Source organism: Macrosteles quadrilineatus, unplaced genomic scaffold (genome assembly GCF_028750875.1).
Source record: "Macrosteles quadrilineatus isolate MER2022 unplaced genomic scaffold, UCM_ALF_1.0 Scaffold_8__2_contigs__length_117827958, whole genome shotgun sequence".
Taxonomy (NCBI): Eukaryota; Metazoa; Arthropoda; class Insecta; order Hemiptera; family Cicadellidae; genus Macrosteles; species Macrosteles quadrilineatus.
Genome location: NW_026542601.1, coordinates 47,584,267 through 47,598,218, shown reverse-complemented (window position 1 = coordinate 47,598,218; position 13,952 = coordinate 47,584,267). Strand labels below are relative to the sequence as shown.

Here is a 13,952-nt window from a genome sequence, read left to right as displayed (position 1 = left end):
ATTAAGATTAAACGGTCTCAACTGACGAACTAAATTATTTGGCCGTTTTAATACAAGTTATTACGAATAATAGTTTATTAAGCCTTCATTTAAGTTGTGCAAAAGATTATCGTAAGTAGAACTAATGATTTGTGGACTGTAGGATACCGTAAGAATTGTTATTTTAATTGTTTACATACGAGAAAGTAATAAAGACCTAAACTCTCCAAATATTTCCATTTTTACAAACGTTGCTTTGTTTGTATATACCAATATACAACATAGCATTGAGAGGCAATTGTTAGGAAATAAAGTCCTTTAACAAATACCTCGTGTTATAAGCGAAAGAAAATAGAAATATAATTTTTTATTAACAATAATTTGCCATGCATTTAACAAACTGCTGTGCAGGAAAAGGTGTCTCTATAGCTTAAAATCGATTAAATGTTACAATAATGTATCAAACTATCAGATTGGATTATCTAGAGTCCAATGGTTTAGATATTCCCAAATCGACTAAGGTCAAATGGAAACAGACAGATATTTGATATAGAACACTTCAAAAATTAACAACAAAAGGCAATCACTCAGGCAGTGGACATTTGTATGTGATTAGACCTACGAAATTGCAATTTCCTAGGTCTAATCCTAGGAAATTGCTACTTAGGGTAGTTCTGTACTTCGTTATGTGTCTCAGTCAACGATATAAAAATACATTATGGACTTTTCTTTATCAAATGAAAACGTACAAGCATAGAAGATTTTTATATCCTCGTTGTTGATTGAAACTACTTTATTAGTTGTAATTTTTTAGTTATAACTTATTTATAGTTTTAATTAAACGACGTTATTAAATCTAATTTTACACACAAATCCACACTATACGATAATCGATTTTTTCAATCGAATCCTTTAGACAAACATTTAGAGAGAGATCGTAGGGAAAATTGTGTACACACGTTTTTGAAGTAGGTCCTTTTTTATTAGGACATTCAAATATATTAATGCCAAAAACCAGATAGCAGACAATACTTTTAATCCCCACGAGTTTCAAACACCTGATTCTCGCACAAGAATACTCGATGTTCAATCATTATGTTTAAACCTTACACTATTACACTAAAGGTAATACACCTCAACGTGTAAAGGGAGTCACTTGGATTAATAGTCCTCATTTTTCGTTTCCACTTAACTATGAGTGCACTTTAAAATGTGCAATTCGTGAGGTTAATTGTCGTAATTTGCAAACTCCTTCTATGATATTATATTATACTTAATTAACACTGTTGTTCAAAACTAACGGTAACTATTTTGCTTGCTTTCCATTAGGAAATAAAACATCTACAATTTAATACTTCTAATGACGCTATTATTATTTAAGAATATGTTAGGATGCAAGATAAAAATTCGGATAACAATAGTTTTTAAAATATGTAGATTGTGAAAAGTAATCCTACGGTTTTATAAATAATCAGCATTGTTAAAGCTGACTCTTCATGTATGTTTCAGTTTTTGTATTTATAATTTTATAGTAAACACTACTTTAATAATAATAATTGAGATTTAGGCCTTGTGTAATCTTTTTAACCTCATCAAGCAATAACGGCAGAAAATATTTTAGCCATTCTTACCAAGTTCATTAAAAACTGTGTAAATGTTAATGAAGAAACAATTGTTGACTCACCTGTACAATTTCAAACGAACTTAACATTAACAAATTCGAACATTACAATTTTTAAAATAATATTTTAATTTTATTTTATGCATACATTTGTTAGGTTGATAGATTAATTGTCAGCAAACTAAGTACCTTGTGGACACTAGTAAGGTTTCAGTGGTAAAGGTCAAAACCAAAGTTTCCTTCAGAAGTCAACCCTGTAACCCAAGCTCAGAAAAGTCAAAAGTTCAATATGTGCTGTTCAATGTGACTTGTGCTGTTAAGCACAAAGATTGATTCTATATTTTTCGGGAGGTGCGTAAAACAATCTTATATTGTAATTTTTTATTTACTTCACAAGCCAATATGTAAGTTCTAAAGTACGGTATACCCATTTAAGGGTATTTAAAAAAAATAGAAGTATGAGCGGAAGTGAGAAAAGAATTATCGTTAATGTTTTTTTTTTTACTTTTGATAACTGTCTGAACTGGTTATTATAGCAAGCTCTGAGGTGTGTAGTTTAGCTTTAATTATGTAATTGGTTAATAATATCATTTGTTAATGATATAGTTACAATAACCATAATACAGTTCCAAACAAGAATCAAGTACACCGTCGAAGGATATTATTACTTTTTATTCATGTTGAAGCCTTCCGGAATTGGTAATCAATTATAACAGGTTACGTACCTTGACGTCCACAATTCCTGTTATAATTGATATTATTACTGTCTTCGTGTGTTAAAACATGCAGTTTGTGGTGAAAATTGCTTGAGGTCAATATTAATACTGATGTTTTCTTCCGCAAAAAATATTTTTTCACCAGGCACTAATCATTGTTTTGGCGAACTTTTACAGGAAATAACTATTACAAAAGGTAGCACTGAACGACTCCCAAAACTACGAGGTAAAATATTATAAAATTGTGTATTTCCAAAGATCACTTTGACATGTTTAAATCTTTGTAAAGTATATACTTACTGTTTAACAACACATATTCTTACCGACTCTTGCCACAAATCATTTTGATGTTTCGTTGTTATAGGTATTCGTACCATAGCATAAGAGAGTATTTCGTTTATAATTTCAAATTTTAATTGAAAAAACAAAACAAAAAATATCATCAAATAACATTTTAGTTAAATGTTGTGAATTTACAAACGGAATCCATTATAAACTTAAGCCTACCGAGACACAGCCATTACTACTAGTGTAATCTAATGGGGCCTAATAACACTTGCCATTACTTATGCAGCTCGTTTGCCTCTGGCTTGGCCTACTGTAATGGCCGGAGATTCAGGTCAATGGTCAATGATAACACAGTGAAATATAAATACCCCTGCCACTGCAAACCTGCAGACTAAGCAAATTTCCATTGGCCATTTTCATTTTTCGCTAAAATCAGTCCTTAAACGTATCAAATGTGTTCTCCCTTAAAAAACATTAGGTTTTTTGAGTAGTTAGCTTGCGGCTTCATTTAAAGTATTAAAGTGTGTATTTGAGTGAAACGTTAATAGCTTAGTATTAAGTTACTTAATTTGTCAAATTTGATCGAATAAACTCATAAACTTATCCTCCATAGGAATTACGATTTTACGCGTAGCCAGTAAATATGCTATAGCACAATATACTAAATTATTGTTTTTTAAGCTAAACAAAGGGGTTAAAAACGAATTTTAAATTTTTTGGGGCTATAAAATCTTTTTGGGGTATAAAATCTTTTGGTGTACCAAAATAAAAAATATATAGTTCCTAACATCCAATTATAATGAATTGTGCTCACAAGTCTTACCATAAAATTTGATATTGTTGGTGATCTGAACTATGTCACATTTTTGAGAAATTTGGCATTACAAGATCGTTTGTAAAACATAACGAGATTATAAAAAATAAAAAAAAAATACGTCACTGTAAATATTCGGATTTTCTTTTTAATATTCTTGACTATTATTAAGGGGAGAAAGTGGAGGATATTTAGTTTGGTTTTGAGGTATATGATAACTTTGAGTTGAAATAATAGTATTCAAATAGTAAGATTGTTAAATAAATGTTAGTTAGGGCCTACAAAGATTAGTGATTAGTTTATCTTACAAACTATGCAACTTTTTTCATCGTAAACAAATGTTTATTCAAAAAGTTAGAGCAACATAAAATGTTATCTACTGGGTCATAATTTATCAAGTTATTAAAACATTATATCAAAGGTTTATTTTCTTTCAATGCACCATGTTTATAAAACTGATTATTACATAAAATGACGATAGTTATAAAGCCTCCTATTGACAAAGAACTTACATCCCAAGCATGGCAGTCAGGAAGACTAATGATTTTACTAATTAGAAGGGATTGTTTCTGGCTTCGCAAAACCAACCAGAGGTAATCAGGGAAAGACAGAGAACCAATTATTGATTCACCCTAATTAAAGGTAATCACTCGGAGGGTAATCTTCCTTGGCATGGCAAATCACTTGATGATTCGTCTAGGGTTTATTTAATCCGTCTAACGTTTTGTAACTACATAAATGTAAAATGTGTAAATGTAAAATAATTTTGATATATGCATATCTCAAATTTGTATTAATTGTAACTAACAATTAAATTGTTATAATGAATGCGCCAAACACAATAAATGAAATACATGTTTTGTTATTGCATAAGAAGTGGTACCTATGGTAAAATGTACAAGGCAACGTTACACCAATTCATATGAATTAATATACATATATTTGATTCATAATTTACTAAATTGAGATGTGTCGTTCCTGTAGGAATTTTAAGCTTTTCTATTAGCGCTCAAGATATCATAATCCAGTAAACAAATAATTGGCTACTCACTACACTATTTGTGAAAATCGAAACTTAAACGAATAACTATCCTCTAACAATACATCCTAGGAACTTCACTATACATGTTTTAGTTTATTTGCTTAGTGTCAACAACTAGAATAGTCTTCTAGCTCTTACAGATTTATTTTTTTCTATCTCGGAGAACCTTCTGCAAGAACAAAGTACTAAACAAAAACAATTCAAATATACACCTGTGTTAAAACATGTACTGCAAAATCAAACGTTATATTATCTTCGATCGTTACTCAATTCGTTGAATATTATCATAGATATCATAGATAACGGTTTAATGAGTATTCAATCCACCTAATCAAGTAATCATAAATCCCGATTGTGATTGCAATATTGAACAGTGATTGAACATCAATCACGTGACGTAGATTGTAGTAACTCTCGGAGCCTTCCTTGCCACCAAGATTTGCCATTGTACTCAGCTTCAATATAATCCTTCCTGTTGACACACGTTAACCAGCTTTTCATAAACTTTCTCTGTTCTACTAAGTTTAGTAATGAAAGTAGATCTCGTTTATATTATTTGCAATATTTTGCAAAAAAATCTATCTATCTTTAATCAAAGCGTGAGCTTGGTAGAAAACCTTGACATCGTAATTTATTACCGTTAAGGTGGGAATCAAAACAAAATAGCAGAGCTGTGAATTACAATTAAGATAAGGTTCTTACTAATAACTGTATAGTTTATTCACCTAAACACCTGTAATCAATAATTGTATGTAAATCCTCACTGTTTATACTGTAGTTTGCCCACCAACTAATGTTTAAAAATGGTAGCAAATACCAAATACTACTTTAATAGGAGTATAGTTAGATATGCAATTTAAGGTAAACATCAAAATATCTAAAAATTATAAACGTTTATAAAAAATTATAAGTGTAAACAAACTGTTTTGTTGTCTTTTAAGAAGCACGTGCTTCATAGGTCTGCTATACTGACCCGTATCGTGGGAAAAGGACCCGAAAAAAACAATGTTTACCTGTTTAAAAGATTGAAAACAATTTCAAATACTCAGATGCAACAACCTATTGAAAGTAAACTATTAATGTGCACGTTACCGAGAGAGTGATTATCTAGAATTTTGCCAGTGTAGATGTACAAACATTTATTTTAAACCTTTACAATCAGTCTCCAGCGACAAATCCCTATTGGAAACTACGCTTTGATGTTGGGAAGCTGAGTTGAACCTTACCACGCCAGAAAGAACACACACCCACTCATGCACTACGTCACAATACATGTTATATTGGAGAGCGATTACTATTATGCACTGTTAATAATAGTTTATTGAAAGAAATCTGTTGGAGAATCAAAAAGTGATACATTTTAGTGTAAAACAAATATAATGTTTTTATGTACAACCATTCACATAGGTAAACCTTTCTATTTTAGTGTTCGAAGACATTGTAATGATATCGGACTTACTTGAGTCGTTGGATTAAAAAATAAAAGGATAAAAGTATACATATTATTCCTAAAATAAGTTCATAACTTATGATATTTCATTTTTTATGTTTAGAGTTGGGTTTTGTCTCCTATGATAATAATAATCATGATACTGTATTGATATACTGTGTCATATTTGAAGCTATTAAATGTTTAAGTAACACATTATCACAGGTTTTTTTTAACATTTTCCTAGAGTAAGAATTCGTGGGATCAGTGATTCAAAACGTTTTACTTTCGTTAATGTACTAACCAAGTAATTTCCATTTTGGCAATGAGAGATGTGGGTGCGTAATTTCTTCGACACGGAATGCAAAACTAATTTTAAAGTAAAACATAGTTGACATAAATCTGTTTTCTGTTACAGGGAAACAAATTATACCCATTTAACATCTGTTACAGTACAACAGAATCGCATGTTTTTTTCCGCGTGACGAGACGTTGCTCGTAGATCAGTAAAGTAATCGTTCCTGACATGTGATTATTACAATCAGGCGCGGCTAATGAATTAGACCTGGCTAATAACTGGATCAGTTCCTCTATTAATCACATGTTTTTGTACACGTGACGAGACGTTGCTCGTAGATCAGTAAAGTAATCGTTCCTGACATGTGATTATTGCAACCAGGCGCGGCTGATGAATTAGACCTGGCTAATAACTGGATATGTTCCTCTATAAATCTTATATCATATTATCTTATATCACAACTTTGTCCGCGAGACAAAGCGTTGCTCCTAGATCAGTAACGTAATCGTTCCGGACGTGTGATTATTGCAACCAGGCGCGGCTGATGAATTCGACCTGGCTAATAACGGGATATGTTCCTCTATTAATATATGTTTCTCTTTTCTGCTCAGTAAACATATTTCGATTTTCTTTTATTTATTTAAATTTCTGAGATATTATTTGGTGTAAGGTGTAATGTAATCATTATTATTCGTGAAATGTGTAAGAAGTCCTAGGCCGAGTAAATAATGATTTAACCATCCCAGGGTGAAACAATCATCTAAATACTTAGTTCCTGTATTTTGATAGTGACACAATTTGTAATTGAAATAGGGGTTTTCTGTTGATTGCATAGAATTGGATGAGATGATCTGTGTAGCATTGTCCATGATTTTATTTATATTTGAATGGAACTGTCAAACCAGCTGTTGCGGCTATTAGTATAGACGTTCGGGCCAGTGACGTAATTTATTTATGTTTATTATCCATATCGTTTCTGTTCTAATATTTGTGATATTTAGCTACCGAGGTATATTTCTTTAGTAGTGCTATCTAGATTCTCTTCGACACTATTTGATATAGTTTTCAAGCAAAAGTTATCACAAACATATAAAACATATGACAAAACAATAACCTAACTTTGTATCAGTAACAAATATTGATTGCTGGATACAAATAAAACCCCATTACTCTAATATTATTAACACTTTCATGAAATGAATCATAGTCAAATACCACACTTTCTGTTTTGTAATTTGTGATGGATGGTTCTATGGTTCTATTCAGGATAGTGTTTTATTTTTGTTAAATGGAATTACGTTACAGCTAGGATATATCAACATACTTTATCTCTATAACTAGGAAGTTTAATGGTTACATAGACTATACAAATTAGTAAGGTTGAAACCTGATGCAACATATCTGTGAAGTGTAAAATTCCTATGTAAAACTAAAGTCCTTCATGCGAGGCTAAGCCTTTACACCAGAGATCAGCGCATTGATCTCTTGGTTCAATACGTTTTAATCAGTTCTTTTGAAGCCTACTGGCGATGGTTCTTTATATTTACTGTGTAATTGGCAATGTCTTTTATTTTCAAAATTAGTTACGGAAGTTACACCGTGTTGCTAAAAATTAAAAGCTACAAAACTAGAAAAAGTTTATAATAAACTGATTGAAGTAATTAATATTATTGTAATCTGAGTATAGAAATATCTTTTTATTCACTCTTTTTCCTTGCGTAATTTGTTTGGAAGTGTATTCTTCTTTTATTTTGTACAAGGGAAACATAACTGAGTGATATAGAAACAACGTTTACAATGTTTACAAAACTTAGTAACATTGCATCTCAATATAGATTCAACCCCTTTGTTTGCATATGCTATGGACTGACCTCGTGAACCTCATAGTTAAATTTGAGACGATATTCACTGTGCTAGTAAAAACCTGTACGTACCGCTAGTTAGTTTTTTGTTACTTAAACATGAAAAGACAGTTTAAAATTGATGTCAGAAAATTGTGTTTACTAGAATAATTTTCTGAGCAGCTTAATCAAATGCACTAACATAAACACACAGTATATAATTATTATACTATTCGACTTTTGTTATGTTATGACATATATAATACAGTACAACCCAAGCAGTATTGTTTGGATACTCGGTCCTACTTAGCATCACAGTTCTAAAAGCTCCAATTCGAAAAGGTTAAGTGTATATTGTATGTTTTTAAACGTGTGCAAAAGCTCAATGGAGGTGAATGCGACTAGGGTTTGAGGCGGGATCATTTGTCATTTTGAGTGCTTCATGCACCTTTCAACAGCAGATAATAGCGACCAAAATATATTCCGTGAAAATTCGGTCCTTTTACCAGCTGAAAAATTACAGTTGAGCTATTAAGTCTAAAAAAGGTTGCGATTTGAAAAATCTACAGAAAATGTATAAACATTTTACGTTTACAGTTTTTGTTGGAATTCAAACTAATAAAATCTTAACTCCAAGCATAATAAACATGTTTAAAGATATGTTTATAATGACTAAAGTCAAACATATCTATTAAAATTGTAGGTAATAAATGTATAGAGTTTCCAAAGCTGCAAGCTATAATCACTACCACAAAAGCTAAATATTGGTTAAGTTGGCATATACAAGACTAGGCCAACAACTAAAACTAATTTGACAGATCAGCCGGATTAAGGTACACTGATCCGTTTATGTTATAATTAGGTTCAGTGATAGACCTACAAACGTGTGCTACGTGAAACTCATCATTCGAGCATTTATACAACGATAGTCATTATAACTAGTTTAAGCTTACAAATCTTGTGAGTCTTTTCAACAATCTATGTCAAACGATTTGTTTAACGTTTGCGTTGTAACACACATTGTTTGCAAAAATATTAACGTAGGAATTGCCTTAACAATTTTTTTTTTAAATAATGTGTGCTATATAAAAGCCAAAATCCTTCTGAAAAAATGTGGAATGGATTATTTTCTTAAATGAAACTGTCACTTATTTATACAGTAACTTTATCTCAGTTTAACAAATTAAATTAAATACATAAAAAAGTGTTTCTGAGATATATAACTAAGGTTTGTAATACCATAAGGTATTTTCTTCCACATATAAGATAATGTTTTGGATGTAACATATTGAGTACGCCTCATTTTGTATTTTACAGCCACTATTAATTTCCAAAAGAAATGCAGTATTCAAGAGCAACTTTATTTTTCAAATACATGTGTTACACAATGAAAACATCAAAAGGTCATTAAAACACACACATTAAAACACAAACATATTTTAAAAGAACAATGGCCAATACAGAATTTGTATTGTACAAGAAGTCAGTTTATTATTTAAGGTTGTAAATAAAGTATTAAATATGAATTCTCCACTGCAATCTGCAATAGGTTCACCAGACACGCTGCAGGGCGTGGTGAATCCCCAATTTCGCTCCCACATCCGAATAAATACACCCACTACACTACTTATTTAAAACTCAATTAACTAAACTGAACATATTTTGTCTCTAACAGCACAAATCACGAATGTCAATAGTAAATAACAGACCACGTACCCACTGTGTATCTGGGAGCAGCGGGCCCGGGCTGGCTGGGCTGCGATATGCTACTACACGTTGACAGGTCCACGTGTAGTTGTCGTGTAGTAGTGTACGTGTCGTGTACGTGCACGGGTAGATCCTTGTAGGCACGTCAGAGTAGTTATAACGTGTAACTGGACTCGCGGTTCCGGCAGTACTGGACTCAGCACCACCCAGCATCCGTTGCATCTGCGCACCCCCCCCCCCCTCTCACACCCACACCCTACAAAACACCCTCTCCCGGCTGCTCTGCTCTTCCGATCTAATTCAATCCCGACGCGGACCTACCACCTACTGTCATCTGCAAATTATACTCATCTTCAAGCCTGATTGTTTTCTGTTTTGCCTACAGCGATGGAAAATCAGGCAATTACATTATTGTTCGTTTCTCTCACAGTTTCTGTCAGTTACACCTGGAGAACAAATTGTGTTGTTTTACTTTATGATGAGTACATGAGTGTTGTTGGTATGAAGATACTGTAAACAAATCTAATACTACTATTAGACAGCAACAATAAAGCAAACATTGAAATTATTTCTTACAGTTTTTCATGCCTAGATAATTATATGATAAAACAAATCACTGTAATCAATGACTATACTGTGTAGATTATTAGGGAGTTTAAGTTCAGAAAATAATAAGGAAACTGTAAATGTCTCTTACACCCCCTGTGTAGAGCTACCTTCTTTTGAGTATTGCTATTTTAATGGTCGGTTATTGGTAATTGGTAAATTATAAAAAATATGTTATATGCAACAAACCAGCAAATCAAGCAGTGATATCCTGTGGTAAGTTAAAATACCACTTTAAAACCCTGTAAAACAGCACATTCTGCGATTAATAAGATAATTTGAGTAAACTAGGCTTGAGAAACCATTAATTATCTACAGATTACTTAGACATAAAGTGTTCCCCCAAAACACTCAATGTTCTCAAAACTCGTTACTCACACTGATCCTCTCCTCTTGTTTATTCTATAAGAGTAAAAATTTGTTCTGTTAAGTTCACGGTGGATCATGGAGCAATTTGCATCCACTTACTAAGCTTGAGAGCTATACCTACTCCTAGCGATCACTTAGGGGGATCATTATACCTTGGCCTATACACTGACTGTAAATGAGTCCAAAATAATGAATGGTTAATCAAATTTACCTGCTCGCTTTTTAAACCTATTGAAATGAGGAGTGGTCTGAAAAAGATCAAGTACCGCAACGGTCTAAGTTTGATGGAAAAGTCAGTGACGATTGTAATAGCATTAGATTAGCATAGATTGTTATAGCATAGCATTGGAGGGTCTTAAACTGCCTTGGACCAGTCCAAAATCGACCTCTGATTTACCCCTTTTAATACATGACTAAATATACTAATTTGGCAGCATTTGTTATAATATACTATTACATTCATACTATAACATGGTACAATATTACTCTTACAATAGTCGGTTATTGATATCTAATACAAAAATTTATAAAACGTGCTCAGTAAGACTTTTAAAGAATAAATTAGATAAAAGAACTGTAAAATATGTCTGATGTTCGTATTAAAAACCTTGCGAATAGCTTGTAAATGGTAACAAACTAATTCAGGAGATACATAGCCATGTTGGGAGATATATAAAAATGTAACCTAGATATAGTATGGTAAAAATGGTGCATTGTGAAAAATTACAATTTAACCTGTGAAAGTCCAAAACCCCTACCTAAAAACTACCTTGCTTTTACAAAGAAACCTACAAACCCCGGCCTCTCTTGTTTCCTGAAAGGAGTTTTAAAGCTTTTCATCAGACATGTACACTCTCAATGAATCATCCAAAGGCAAATGACTTCTTTGACATGGAACAGACATTTTCAAAACAGCTTCTGAGAAAAGGACTTCTATGTTTACCATAAAGTGTATATAAAATAGTTTTTTTTTTATGTAGTGGTTAAAGGCGTCGTGCAGAGTACATATTTCTACAAACATATTGTTTTGTTCAGTAATGATTATTAAAATGTGTCTATCTTTGAAAGCAATAAGGGTTAACCAATTGAGAAAAGATTTTAAATTGATTTTACTGTTACTGTAACATTAATTAATGCCACAAATATTAGTAACAAACAAGCATTGTAAAAATAAAATCAATAGATAACCAATAATACCTCGATTTTATGGTACGTCTATACATAGTCTTACAATTTGCTGTAAGTAACAATGGACAGACAAAATAATTATTTACATGACTATTAGTCTGTGTGAAAAGGTGTTTTAAACGTTTCTTTTACATACTGAAAGCTTTATTATTCTAGTAAAACAATAAATATAATAGTATTTACATCTAGGTATTTACCTTAAAAATTTGTATTTTCATGTTTATACAGTATATTCACACAAAGTATTTTTTGTCGACCTGTTACATTAATACCCTAATATAAGTTACAGAGTCTCTCAAGCTTAGAGAGATTAAGTTTAGTTGGACACTCGTAATCTTTATTGTTACACACTGGACTTACAGGGATTTCTAGAACCAGCCTAAATCCGTCTATACGATATTTATGTTAACTTAACATTGATATAAACAAAGTATCATTTCGGACCTTGACCAGAGACTTTAAATGGAAATTGGTAATTAAATAAAGTTTTAAACTTTTAAATATTAAACTTTTTCCTACGGATCATAAATGAATAGTCTTTCAAAACTTAAATTATGCGATATGACGTAACATGGGATTAAGGTAGGATACAGTTAAGCACAGAAACTGGTGGTGTTAGTGCAAGACTTTTATCCCGGAATCCTGGATTTAATCATCACGAAATTAAATCAGATGAAGCCATGTCACGGTGAATTCAGCCGTCTAACAACACCAGACTTTTCTTCTTTAACATCTATATGAAGGTATAAGTAGGAACATTTGTAATTGAGGTATTCGACAGGCGATATAAGCAAGTTCTTGATTATTACGCAGGACCTTATGAAAAAACAACAGACTACTACAGCATTGCCTCATTCAATAAAACATGTTTTAACTGCTAAGTGTAATAGTCAAATTTTCTATTTTAAATTTTTCTTAAGAGTGTGACGTTTGTAAATTTAAATAAGAAATTCTTAGAAAATCTGAATTCCACCATTCTTACTTCAGTAAACATAATTTAAAACGTTCACGGTTCATTCAAACTTTATTGACATGTACTGATCGCTTCTGGGACCTCTAGGAGTCTCTTGCTGACTTTATGTTGAACGTTAAATATCTTACGAGACGAGTAAGTGCATTTGCGTGGCAAAATAGTTTCTTAAAGTCTTCAATATACTTCAATATAAATATATAATTAAAGTATCCAATAACTTAAGTTCGTCTTGATAGCCCTGACACACACAAATGTACAAATTTGTGATTTGAATTAATTGTGACGATTAAAAATTAAAATTAAATGCTTCCAGATTTTTTACATGACATTTATTTTATTTTTGAATAGTGTTGTATGAAATAATGTAACTATCTTACATTGATACTGGGATTTAGATCCGTAAATAGGACACATATAGTAGGAATCTACAATTTCTTTTATTTACCATGCAATATTTTAAATTAATTACCCACCCACTCAATTTTGTAGCTAAATTAAAATATTGTTCTCTGAATTCATAAGCACAATTCCTAAAGTATGATGTCATACAACTTGGTAATATGGTAATTTACAGTTTAAAATAAATTTTATTTCATAGACTAACGGGTATATTCTGTTTTATTATTGTATAGAAAAATATTTAATGAAGTATAATATTATCAACCATTCGAAGGGATTTACTCTTTTAAAAGCCACGTATTTCAAAAAAGGTGTTTACTTTTTCTAACGAAAAATCACAATTTATATGTGTTATTTTTAATATTTTAAAACACTATTAAATATCACTTAATATTTTTCTTAAAAACTTACTGAACCACGATTTATTTATTCATAATTTCCATCTGGGTTATTACCAAAATTTTAGAATCCTGAATTAATTGTTAGCATGTTTTTTAAAATACAATTGAATAAATAACGGTTATTGATCTTCTTCTATTTAATTCAATAGTACAACCACTCATGGTATTTAAAAATAGTCGATAAGCACTATTAATTATCACAGTGACAACAAATCAGTTTTAAAAGACTGTTTGAGAATACCAGAGTATTTGTATTCATCAGGGGTGATGAATAACTAGAT

The 13,952-nt window shown here is 31.4% G+C and overlaps 1 protein-coding gene across 1 annotated transcript in view; it reads right to left on the bottom strand.

The window, feature by feature from the left end:
• Positions 1 to 9,930, bottom strand: part of LOC129001807 (uncharacterized) — a 33,928-nt gene extending 23,998 nt beyond the window's left edge. Inside the window, exon 1 of the mRNA XM_054429255.1 lies at positions 9,745 to 9,930. The gene's annotated coding sequence lies outside the window, so the exon portion shown is untranslated. The remainder of the gene's footprint in view (positions 1 to 9,744) is intronic.
• Between the last annotated feature and the right edge of the window lie 4,022 nt (positions 9,931 to 13,952).